The following is a 12,857-nucleotide window of genomic DNA, read 5'->3' as shown; positions in this document are numbered from 1 at the left end:
TTGGAACACCCTGGGCTTTGTAGATATATAATCACGTTAATATCAACTTTGAAAATACTTACATAAACCTTTGTTTCGAAACGCTATATGCTAAGTTTCGATTTTGTAGAAATGTGCTCGTATATTACAATATTTTTTACACCATTTGTTTGAAATATAAAGGAAACTGATAATGATAGGCAAGATTTGCTTTCACATAAACTTTCAACGAAATTAATCTATTGGATTATTCACGCAAAATGAAATAATTTAATGAGGGGTGAATTTAAAAGTAGTTTAGTTTCCGCATGAATAAATAGAACATATGCTCATTAAACACAGTGTATTCTATTCACGCACAGTTATAACTACATACAATAGTCTTTTAAATAGAGTTTTAGTGATATTTATCTAATAGATATTTTCTCTAGACAGCAGTATATTAGCCAGTTCAGTTTGTATATGCGAATCGACCTGGTTGTATACCACACCACAAGCCACTAACTATTACACGTAATTTAACTGACAGCATGGACTTTGCTCCACAGGTCAGTACATATTCAGAAGTTTTTCTGTCAACACACTTTTATCGTTTTTAAAACACATAAGCATCTGTCACAAAATCTGGACATAAAATACTTTTTTTCTATATTAATTGCGTTCTGTAAAGCGTTTAAGTGTTTAAAATTCATTCACGTGATATACTATTAATAACTAAGAAAGCTATCATCAAAATAAAATACAGATATAATATTATGTAAATGGCTGAGGATCGATTTTTAAAACTTAAGTATCAGGATATGGCGTAGCAGAGCAACAATCTATGACGAATTGCATAAATATGAAGCCGTAGTCAAAAATGTTGAATATACTCTACTGGTTCGATATCAAAGTATTTCAATTTTCCGAAGCATTGTCTGCATATTGCATTTCCACAACGAGGGCGTATTGAATATAATGACTTTGGTAGAACTATTTTCGTGTTGAATTATAAAAATATTAAAATAAAATTTTATAGTTAAGCAATTATTTCTTGCAACGATTAACTATTAAATTGGCGAATTCGTGTGTGCATATCATTTTCATGAAATGCCCATTTAAAAACATACTTAAATACTTAATTAAAATTAAAATGAATTGTAGAATGATTTTCAAAAAAAAAAAATTAAAGGAATCGGAACACGAACTTTTCTTTGGTAGAGTTAATGCCAATGACTTGGAATCACTTGCTGTGCATATGTACAGGTATGGACCTGCGATGGGGACGTGGTTCTTCAGTTATCGGCTAATGATAAATACTGTTAAGTTAAAGCAACAACGCAGTACATATTTTTAGGAGAAGACAATCAAAAAGCCACGCTACACTGGGCTGTCTCTCAGCTTGAATGATTTAACAATTGCCAGTTGAAGGAGAAATATGAACCTACATTTTACTATACATCAATATTATCTATAATTTTGCGCATCCATATTTGAATCAGATTAATGAAAAAAATTTAACATCGCACTAACATTCCTCATATAAAAATTGGGGATGAATTAAATTTCAAAATCGAATAGTCATTTGGCTCTCCATCACTGCTGCTGACAGGCTCTTTAATTAAGATAATCTAGCAACCGATGTAGAAATAATAAACTATTAAAGTTTTAGATGAAAAACATTACACACAAAATAGCACAAGTTAGCAAGTGTTGCTGCGGTAAGATCTGAAAGATGATAAAAATCTATGCTGATATATATCTATTCTGCATATCTCATTGTCTGTAGCTGAATTCTTTACATCTTCATATAAAACGTATTCAAATTATATGAAATATTACTGCAAGAAATGATTCTACTCAGTTTTAAAATAATCCAAATTACTTTTTCTAGTAAGGCTTTGCATGTACTCTAGATTATATTTCGCCGATACATGAAGCTCACTGCAGTGTCAAACATTACCACGTGGGAGCTGTTTACTTCTCCAGAGTTCACGACCTCATTAGCTCCTTCCGGCTAATTAAATATTTTTGCAGTAGGTTTAAAGTAGCTTTTGAAACTATGCCTCATACGTCTGAAAACAAATCTGAACAAACGAAACTGAGTAAGTTCATGAAATGCATCCTTTCTAAGTTTGTACGTTGATTAAATTATATCTTCTATGTAAGTTATAGACTATACTTTTACTTGTTTTTGTCCATTAATTTAATGAATTGCATTTGATTCAGTCTTCTGTTTCGTTTCGTGGACTTTTAAATAATGATCTATCTGAAATTCCACTTTATTTCCCAGTTTCAATCCGAATCATGTTACAAATAGTTTGACCACACATGCCACCTATATCAATTAAGGACTTCGGACACTTTCTATTTGAATTTGCCTACTCCAACAGTGAAAAATAAACCACTAAGAAATAAGTATTTAATTACATACACCATCAAAATACATATTTGAAATTATTTCTTAAAGTCAAATTTTCAATATTTGTTTCATAAAACGGTGAGTTTTGCTCTAAATAGAATTACGTACCCTGTTATTATACATATAAAAGCTATTTTGTTTTATACAACATTGTTCCCACCCGTGCATCAAAACCATATTTGGCCAGCACATGTAGATATTAATTATACACATTTTCCGTGATTATTGTGTTGATGCAAGGGGTGGAACAGTACTTTTAAACAAAAAATATAACTACAGGGTGTTCCTAAATATAAAGTAACCAATACTTTTTACATTCATGTTTAATAATTAGGTTGTCACATATTTTTACATCTGTTTGTAACTCAAATACTATGCAAATGTTTGAGAGGGTACACATAGGCATTTTATACATGTATAGTAGTGAGAGAAGCAACTGCTGTGAATATTATTCGTTGGGTTAAATTTTCATTGGCTTATCCTGGTTGTTTGTTGCAGTAGATTGGCAAATGTGTGCTGTTAAATACTAGCAACACACCAGCTAATCTTCTGCATGCCCTCCTCGCGACGCGCACGCCAGCCATTAGCGATGAGGATGTTATTTGTTTTCCATTTTGTTTTTATTATTTTTTGTATTTTTATATATTTTTCATTTCTTAATTTTTTTCATCTTCTTCTGTGCGTTTATATTTATTTCTTTTAGACACGAACTAAATGTCACACGGATTCATTACTTCATGTTCTTCCTTCTGTGAAAACTGAATTGAGTATTGTCCTTTGCGACGGACTAAACACCACAAAAAAGAGTCAATATGTGCACAGCAGATAATCTGATCCTGACTATAGTCCATCAAACAGAAATAACGCTTGCTATTGATATGCCTGTGATGCATAGGTCCAGAACAGTAGCCTCTTGGCAGGTCATGGCAGTGACGGTTTCACATTCAGTGTGATGTCACGAAAGTGATGTGTCAAGTCGCGTTCCATGCAGATGACATATACAAATACGGTCAGACGCGAAAACGAACTGAAAGGTCCAGCCGAGTTTAAGGTGGAATTTTTATGCATCGACCTGCTTCTACTTTAGCCCTACAAATGATACATTTCGAATGTGTTTTGCTCACAACTTCTGCCCTGATTAGACAACATTATCTTTAAATGGGCTGTTGTCAGACTTATCCCGATTTAACTTTTTCCAATACAGCTTCCTTAGGCAATCCCCACAAAGAACTGTCATCTCGGATACATTTTTATTAAATGTTTAAGCCAAATGAGCCGTGCCATGAGAAAACGAGAAAACCAACATAGTGTTTTGCGACCAGCATGGATCCAGACCAGCCTGCGCATCTGCGCACTCTGGTCAGGATCCATGCTGTTAGGTTTCAAAGCCTATTGGAATTAGAGAAACCGTTAGCGGACAGCACAGATCCGTGACTAGACTGCACAGATGCACAGGCTGGTCTGGATACATGCTGGTCGCAATTGCAATATGTTGGTTTTCTCATGGCGCGGCACAAATATTATCTGTGCCACTGGTACTTATTCCAAGCAAGAACCCACCCTACTGCTTGATAAGATGACTGCCTTTTCGTAGTATTAATGTTATACAGCACACAAATACCTGCCATCACTTAAAACACAGCTATACAGACATGTACATGTACTTAAATAACTACCTGAACCACTGTAATAAAACTGACCGGTCACTTATACATGTATATCTATTCATACATGTAATGCATCAATAACTTTACATTACGAACAGTGTATACAGTGTATAGATAAATCAAGTACAGGTTGTTTGCAAAAATATCGCTCGCTTTTTTATTTATTTTTAGGATTTTAATTTTAAAATGTTATTTTTTCCTTAAATAAACAGATTTTGTCACTTTTTACGACTGGAATTTATATATTTAAAACATCCGTAAAGTGATGACATTATATTTTTACGGAAATTAAACATTTTATTTTTTCAAGAAAATATATCCTGACTAAGATAAAATAAGAAAAACATCTTGATAGGAACAGATAAAAACAGTTTCTGCTGTAATAAGTTAACTAACACATTGGTTTATCATTGGCTCGAAACGATTTGGGTATTGTTTAAATACTTATGGAGAATTTTGCATTCAAAATGTAGGCTAGAAGCATATGATAGTGTCCGAAGTCCTTTGACTTACCTATACCATACTGTCAAACTTAACAATCAAATGCTCACAGATGTTTTGTTTGTTTATTTTTCTGTGTGGCCCTCCACAATTATATTATATTTTACTATTTTATTTAAAAAAAATGATATCAAGGTATTTCATCATGCCTGATATAAATTATACTTCGATAAAGTAGATTGTTGGAAACCAATTTATAGATGTAGATTTTGCTTAGTGAGTATAATCATTGTTGTAGTGTACATTTTCTTGACTTAAATACACATAAATATAATTGTTTATATAAAGAGCCTCGATTATAAAATGTTATATGTTTTACCTCATGTTTTCATGTATGCCATGAATTGAGAGAATAAAAGAGTTTGAGTTGAGTTTTTGGTTTAAAAACTAATTACCCGAATTGATAAAGAAAGTTTCAATGTGTATTGTTGAAATTTATTACATTTTTTATTCAGTAGAGAAACGGCTTCTGATGTGAAGCATGTATCGTGTATATAAAAATGCCCCAGCGCCATATCCTGGCTTTTATACGGCAGTTAGGCTTTAATAGACACCAATTCCAAGCAAAACAGTTTAAATATTTCTCTAATGACGAAACTTATTTTAAGACCTGCATTACAAATCTATTGTTAATGACAGCTGTATATATAAATGACTGAAGTAATTAGTTTATTTCTGCCTAATTAAAATATTTTGTACTGATTAATACTTGTCTTCAATATCGTTTACTCCTGATGGTTTAATTAGCATTTGCGTGAACGTCTCGCAGCATCAACACTCTCACTGCATCAACACTGGCAGTAAAGTTCATGTTTTAGATAGAACAAGCTGTCGGATTAGTGTACGGATTCTGCCATACAATCTACTTCTGATTCTCATTTGCAGTTCCCTTTAAAATGTCATGATTTTCTAGTAACAATGTAATTATATGTGTTCGTTATACCTTTAAACAAATATTATGGGGTTATCGGTCATACTCTTGTATTAATGCAGTGCATAATCGAGCCATGCGTTTTTTCTTATGTGTTGGTAAATATACACCTAGTGCAGCACTTGCTGGAGAGATGGCTTGGCAGCCCCCTATAGTACGTCAATATAAAACTGTTTCAAATTTTTGGGTGCGTCTTTGTAATACATCTGCGGATAGAATTAACAAGCGAATTGCACAATGGGCTATTTCTAAATCACGTGTGTCATGTAAGAATTGGTTTTTCTATGTTAGAAATATACTAACTGAATGTAATTTAAACAACTACTGTGGCATAAATAACCATGTGTCTAAACGAGTTGTCGTAGAAAATGTTGTGAAGATATCAATGGAAAAATTTGTACACAATTGGGCATACTCTATTAACAGAATTGACAGCACGTCTGGTAGAGGACGGAACAAACTTAGAACTTACTGTATTTTGAAATCCGGTTTTTGTGTAGAAAGTTATTGTAAAATGATAATGCCATTGCAACATAGGTCAGCATTTTGTAAATTTCGCTGTGGTGTTGCACCTATAAGGTTGGAAACAGGCCGGTACGAAAATTTAAGTCTGGAAGATAGAAAATGTCCATTTTGTGATGTTGTAGAAACAGAAAAACATGTAATTCTTAGTTGTAGCTTGTATGATGATTTGAGGGAGACTTTATTCCACCATGCATTGAATGCCGAACCTAATTTCCTTGCTTTATCAGAAACTGAACAGTTTATTGTGTTGTTCACATATCCATCATTAGTCAGAAGATGTGCCAAAACCTGTAGTGATATTTTACGTAGAAGACAATTTTATCTTTGTAAATAATGCTAAGGTACACTTTTACAATTTTTTTACCTCTGTAAAAAAAAAAAAAAAAAAAAACGTTTAGCTCCACTGTTCGAAGGAAATGGGTGCTACTCTCCTAGTGCCCTGTTGTCGGCGTGTGCCTTTTCTTTTTGGCTAAGTTTTTTTTTCAGCAACCTTTGCTTTTCTTTGTTCTTTGTGCTTAAAGCTTAATGTAACTTCATGTTAACATTGCTCCGCATGCAAATTAAATATGCAGGGGCTGGGCCGATACTTAAGGTCAAGGTCACCAAGGTGTTATACTTAGATTATTTTCAAGGAATTTTTTTTTTTTTTTTTTTTTTTTTTTTTTTTTTTATTATATATATATTTGTTACTATTGCTTGTATGCTATTGATAAATTGACATAAATACTGTCCGGCATGCAAACGGGGTATATGAGGGGACTAGGCACACTATACCTAAGGTCAAGGTCATGTTCCCGGATGCTTCCTTTATAGACATAGTGTTAGTATGTAAGTAGAGGTCTTTATTGTGAAATAAATTTATTTTACCTTCAAATTGCTGAATAGTGGAGCAAGCTGTCTTGTAGACAGCTCTTGATATTTGAATGATTGTTTTATTTTCATGTATAATTTTTGATAAGAAGTGGGTGCTAATTAGCTCATCAACAATTTGATGAGATAAAATCATTTTACTTTTTTTCAGTACTGCTAAATTTTAATTTGGCTGCTTTCTTATATATGGTTTTATGGGCATGCCTCAACATTTTATTTGAGCTTATTAGCAGCTACATCTTTCTTTTAACATGGTGTTTTAATAGTCAAAGTAATACTGATATGTTTTAGCTATAAGTCTCTTATAACTCTTTTATAGAGTGGCAGTGTGCATTTTATTGATATTCTATTATGTATATTATGTAATATATGTTGTACACTGATGAGACTGAAATAAAGAGAGTATATATATATTCAGAATTGTCTCCCTTATCGGTGAAGATATATTTCGATATCACACTGCAAACAAACAAATTTTCTTTTTATTTTATGCTAATTGGTGCAGATCAACGAATTTTCTGTTTATCACATGCTTACATGTTCAAATAAGACCAATACTTCATGATGATATTAGGATTTGTTTAGGCTACCGTGTTACATATGATGCATCCGCTAAATTACCATGGACACTCAGGCACATTGATATCGAATATTGGTTATTAGGTCCATGAAATCAACACGACGCCATTTTGTTTTTGAAAACAAAAACTGCATTTAAAATATTTTGTTAAAAAATGCACAATCCGCGGCCAACAGACAGTAATTACGTATACGCATATTTAAAACTTTTCGGTCAATTCCGTCAGTTCGTTAAATAACCGGAAGCTTGCTTTGTTTACAAACGCTGAAGGTCAGATTAAAAAACAACCCGAAAAACGTAAACAACGGGAATATCGAAAGTCCTTGGAAAATCAAGCTGCATAATTAAATATCATCATGGATTTAATGGAAATATTGGTCTAGGAGCTGTATAGCATAACGAATAGCCTCACAAAAGGATGGAATTTGGAACACAACTGGCTGGGTGGGGAAGAATTTCGACGAAAATGCTGGCATATTACGTAAGGTTGAGTTGATAGGATTGTCTAGCTGTTCATGTCTCCTGTATGGCTTGAATGTTAGGATTATAATAGGATGTTATTGTTATAGGATACCAGCAATTATAAAGGCAACAAGGGGAGTTAATTAAAGAATATATTTCAAGGGAGATAATTTTATCTGAAAAAAAGAAGTTCGGCACTGTGAGTGATATAGAGAAATATCTCACTGATATTTTTCAGCATTTCACCAGTCAGCATAAAATAAAAAATGTACATTCCGTTACAGTGTTCAGACATACACATTAAGCAGCATTTGTACCATTTACATTCTTATTGTATAATCAAATGATAATTTTATTACAAAGGGTACATTTTCTACTTTCAGCGGAAATGTTACTACGAAGTCAATTACTCAAAAGCTATAGGATGGCTTAATATCATTTATATACATTTGTAATATGGTACATTTACTCCGTACCTACATGTACGTGACTTAATTCTAGTATAATAAAAACATAAATATAATAAATATATGTGCGCTTCACATAAACTGTTAGTAAAATGCTCTAAAGAAATTATGTACACTCAGTTCCAGAAGAAAGTATGCACTTAGTTTTCTGTTATTTTTTCTCGGTTATTTTCATGAATGTTTGGTACCAAAATTTAAATCAGTTCGTAAACAAATTGTTGCGCATTTTAGATTTTGAGTTATACCTGAGAGTTAGTGTATGAAAAAATGAAACAAAAACGTCAGGAAATTTTTTGAAATATTTAAACTTAAAAAGTGCACACTTTCTTTTGGAACTGAGTATAGAATAAAATCGTTTAACAACTGGAGAATTTAACAATACTATAATAGTTTTCACATGAATACATATAGATAACATGCTAGTACGACCGTTTGAACTGAATTGCATATCCCATTACGTTTTTACTACAATGGAGATAATGTGATCTATAATAATTCAGATCCATGGTTTGTAAGATGTTTTGTCATTTTAGAGTGGATTACAGCTGTCGCATTCTTGCCATTTAAAACTAAAGGTTCCCCAGATCCTCGGAGTGGACTCTTAATACATGTAGCACTCGGGAATTTCCGTTTGATTACGTAATTCTTCGTATTCAGGTTCGGAATTATCCGGTAATAAAAGGAACGCCAGATATCTATATGAGCTACAGTATCGTCCAAGGAATTCCGAAACGCCATACAGTAAACATAATCGCAAGGAAATTCCGATGCAGACCGCAACAGATATAAAATATGAAAACTTTAATACCATTACTTTAGATTTAGTATCAGTTTATTTAGTTTTACATTATAACAAATTGTCCCACAACTGTAAGCATATTATTTTTCTATCATGACTTGTTTTATCACTTAATAAAACTTGTGAAAATTTGTATGAAATCTAACAATCATTAAGTAAAACTTGTAAAATGTATGAAATCTAACAATCATTATTTTAAAATTTTATTTTCTTCAAATATGTAAGTGATTGCTGCCGGGCAAACAATAAATTAACTTCTTAACATTCTAATGATAAACATATGTTTCTAACATCAAATGTTATTATCGCAAGATTTTATACAATCCTTGTTGCTTTCAATGAAATGAAGTAATGCGCAAATATTTTTTTTTAGATTTAAAATAAATAAAAATACTAAGTAGATACTCACACGATTCAGCACATAATTTATCCCACGTCGATAAATCTTGTTTGTGTTTTATATTCTTTCAATTTAGCAAGCCATATCTGAAAAATAGGACCATGCTATATCTTTGATTTGTCTAATGTGGCATCAATCACGGTATTCTATACTCAGTCAGCTTCAAAGAAAGCGTTATATTAATATTATCTTTTGATGTTATAATTTATCAAATATTCCCGCTATATAATCAAACATTTTGTATCATCCTATCACTGCAATATCGTCCTTAATCACACTATAATATTGGAATATATCTATTTATTTCTAAAAACATTTTATCAAAGCATTTTAGAGGACCTATTTGCATTGTGTTTGCTAATGTAACAAATTGATATGAAGCAGTTTTCGCAAACACAGGACTCCTTCAATCACGCCTGTATAATCACGCCGTCCTACTCAAACTCCGATAGTTCGTTTCAGAGATTGCTCTGCTACTTCATACAAATGGAATTCTCCTCCAATATTGAACATGACGGGCTTTCAGAACTTTTTTCCGCATATAGCATCTTTGACACAAGTGAAACATTAGGCATATTAAACATAATGACTTTTATATTACTAACATGATTACTAGTGTAAATAACGATTCCCCTTTTTTGACCTTCCAGTGACAATGGACATTAGGGAAAGTGTACATGTAGCGCTTCCAAAAATTATGGTTAAGTATATTTATTCCACGTTCTCTTCGCGAAATGTATCTTGGAGTGAAAAACAAAACTTCTTTGAAAATGTCAGGGTTAAATATTAATGATATCATATACGCATGTTTCCATAAGAATTCGTTTTAGATATTAACTGTATAAAGCGAAGAAGATGCTCCCAAACTGAATCTGACTTATAAACAAATTATATAGAGTTTATAGTTAGGAGGAAGTATACATTTTTAATAACGTACCTAAATGTATATATAGTTTGTACATGTATATACTGTTTTCATCTGACACTGTACCGTTTACACAAAAATATTCGTTTTATGTTTAGTATAAACGTACATATAATTATACTATGGTTCAAAAATAAATTTTGGTGTGGTGTGCCTTTAAAGAACCAAAAAATTATCTAACTAAAAGTGTTTAAAATGTTATAATTTAAAACTGTAATTACTGTTAACAAATGCTTTAACGCTACACTTATGGTTTTGCCAATACCATTCAAATTATTTTATTAACACTTTTGTAATTGTACCCAGATTTTCCAAAATTAATTATTTCAACTTTGGCAACGAAAGAGAATTAGGTAATTACGCAAATTCAATTTTCAGCTTAATACTGGGACTCATTTAATAAAAACCTCTAAAACAAATAATCAATCGGGACTATTTTAGGAAGCTCACTTACATTTTGATTACAAGAAATGGAGCTTTATAAAATATTTCTTAAAACTGATTGATAATAAGAGAGATAATTATTCTGACATGGAATTTTGCAATTTTAATCCGTAAAGTACGAATAGAAAGGGGAATAACTCATCAAAAACACAAACCATTGAAATTAAGAATAAACTGTTGTTTTTTGGCCAATTGCTTATTACGCGATGTCACTTCTTTTGTAACTTTTGAATTTGAATGTAACTCTCTACAGATACGATTAGAAGATAAAGTACATAAAGATTCTCAGGAATGGAAAATTAATGCGAGTAGCTTTAAACAATAAATGAGTATAAATATGCAGATTTTACGAACTACATTAATATGCACTTTGATGTTGTCAACGAGTTTTGTCTTCAGGAAATATATATCACCCGCATATTAATAATTTTGATCTCTATAGGTTTTAATCTCTCAGACAGACGCAGTCGGGTATGTCATCTATGACCTTTAAGGTATCCTAACAACAAATATGTTAAATTTCGATGCCTGGTGACCCAATATGGTTTGGTAAATAACTATCATTTGAAAGACTGTCTACCGAACAGGAAGTAGTAATTAGGCTGACCATAAATGAAATGGAAGAACCATTAAGTCATGTTTTTTTTTACTGCGAAATGATGTATTTTACACTGTAATTACTGGATTTTTACTATAAAGTAAAAAAAAAATATATCTGTAACATCTGTAACACAGTTTTGTCATGTAATTTATATTATCTATTTCAGTAGACAACACACTTTCAAATGATACCAAAATCGTATGAGCTTACCGGGCATCAGAATTGAATATATTTTTATAGCACTGCTTATTTGTTGATCGGATACCTTAATACAATGTGATATACAAAGATATAAGAAAAGGTTATTCCTCTTTCTATTTTTTTCACTAAGTTTTGATATAACTCCTAAAAATATCTGCTTATTATAAAATGAATGACTGCTATTTACGCATTAACGTTGCCTCATGAATAACATATCTGCGGCAATAATGTAATTTCTTTTTAACTGTACCGAATACTACCTACCTGCATAGATACATACATGCACCTGTTTAAAAAGGAAGACTCTGGAATATTAGTATAATAATTCTAACTATCGTAGTTAACTGTTTTAGAAACAAGAACTTTGTGAAACATTTAAACTGATGTGTTGTGTAATTAACCTTTACTGTAAATCAACATTTCAAGAGCATAGACCATTTGAAGGTTACATAAAATAAACACAATACATAAAGTTGTAATAAAATGATAAAAAATGACTGTTGGAATATTTTTAGACCAAGTATAATTGATACCGTTTAAACAAATATTGTATACTATTTTCTGAAACTATTATGAAATGCGCTTTGTTCTTTCTGGAAGTACACTTAGGCCTGTCCATCAGGAAGTTGAAAAATATACAAAGAAGAATTTGTATGACTGCATAGTAACAACAAGTATATTGTATTACTCCAAACATATTTCAGCCGCTTATCACTGCGAATGTTATTGCTCAGATACTATATTTCAGCTAAACTTTAGAATAAATATTGAAGCGACATATAATTCCATATAATGTGAAATCAGATAATTTCACGGATATATAATGGCTTGGTTTTGGCCAAACGATTTTGTAGATTTCCACTATTAAAAAAAATGTATAGAATTTATTTGTTCATTTGTTATTAATTACGAGAATTGACTAAAAATCAATGATTTCACAGTGTATATATATATATATATATATTTATATATATATATATATATATATATTTCCTTTCTTAAATGACATTAAAATTTACACAAATTATTATATGTTATCGCCCATCATTGAACACCTAAACAAACTCCCTGCAGATTACAGATGTAGAAAGTAATTATGTGTTG

The 12,857-nt window shown here is 31.6% G+C and overlaps 1 protein-coding gene across 1 annotated transcript in view; it reads right to left on the bottom strand.

The window, feature by feature from the left end:
* The window catches only part of LOC123539209 (annetocin receptor-like), a 31,907-nt gene extending 21,905 nt beyond the window's left edge, over nt 1-10,002 (bottom strand). Inside the window, exon 1 of the mRNA XM_045323736.2 lies at nt 9,592-10,002. The gene's annotated coding sequence lies outside the window, so the exon portion shown is untranslated. The remainder of the gene's footprint in view (nt 1-9,591) is intronic.
* Between the last annotated feature and the right edge of the window lie 2,855 nt (nt 10,003-12,857).

This window comes from Mercenaria mercenaria, chromosome 18 (genome assembly GCF_021730395.1).
Source record: "Mercenaria mercenaria strain notata chromosome 18, MADL_Memer_1, whole genome shotgun sequence".
Lineage (NCBI taxonomy): Eukaryota > Metazoa > Mollusca > Bivalvia > Venerida > Veneridae > Mercenaria > Mercenaria mercenaria.
The sequence above is the reverse complement of the archived record's forward strand: the minus strand, read 5'-3'. Positions and strand labels throughout refer to the sequence as shown.